Genomic DNA, 959 nt, shown 5'->3' with positions numbered 1-959 from the left:
GTAGGCTAGTCATCTTAAAAAATAAAGAATATTGTGCTCAACCTCCATATTTCATTATTGTTTTCTTCTTCTTTTTTTATATCTATCAAATTAAAAAGGAAATAAACAATAGGCTCACCAGCACACACCTCTTGGGAATTTAGCGGGAACCCAGGTTGCCTTGGAAACAGATTCACTTAGCACATGATTGCAGATGCTAAAAGGTTGAGCTTGTTGCTGAGTGACAGACGGGGTCACGCCTGTGTGACCGACAGAATCACATTACCGGCCGAGGAAAGCGGCTCCTCGTGTTTCGCCGTGCAGACACCTGTTATATCTGAGAGTCTATGGGGAAAGTTATCAAATCTGGAGATTTTTATTTGTTTGTTTGTTTTAATTGACTCTGTGTTTCTGTTCATTAACCTTAAACAACCTGTTAGCTATATTACTTGGTGGAAGAATTGACTATTATCATTATCAAATATAACTTATTATGTCTTGTTTTATATCGTATTGCCGTTTTTTTTTTTTTTTTTTTTAAGCATTTTGTTTGTGTTGAACAGAAGAACAGCCGGTAAAATCGCAGAATATGCAGCTTCTCGTGGCTTATTGCTTAATTAAATAACGTCAGATATTAAATATTTTTTTTGTATCTCTGAGTATATGAAGTTTCACACTTTGATGTAAATTCATAAAAAAAAAAATAATAATTAAGTTGGACCAACATAAGAAAATCTAGTTTGACGATTGTAATAAAGTTAAACATACTGGAGAAAATGAATGTAACCTGAATCAAATAAAATGTGTTGACCCAACTAATTTATTTTGAATTGTGTGTAAAATTCAGTCAAATGAAGGGTAATGAATTATTTATTATTATTATTATAGTGTGTGAATGTTAAGAAAACATTCCATTTGATCATTTTGCAAACATGATAATGTTACTTTTAAACGTTCTCTGAACATTCCGAAACGAGTGG

The sequence above is a fragment of the Rutilus rutilus genome (assembly GCF_951802725.1).
Source record: "Rutilus rutilus genome assembly, chromosome: 10".
NCBI classification, from domain to species: Eukaryota; Metazoa; Chordata; class Actinopteri; order Cypriniformes; family Leuciscidae; genus Rutilus; species Rutilus rutilus.
Note: the sequence above shows the minus strand (reverse complement) of the source record.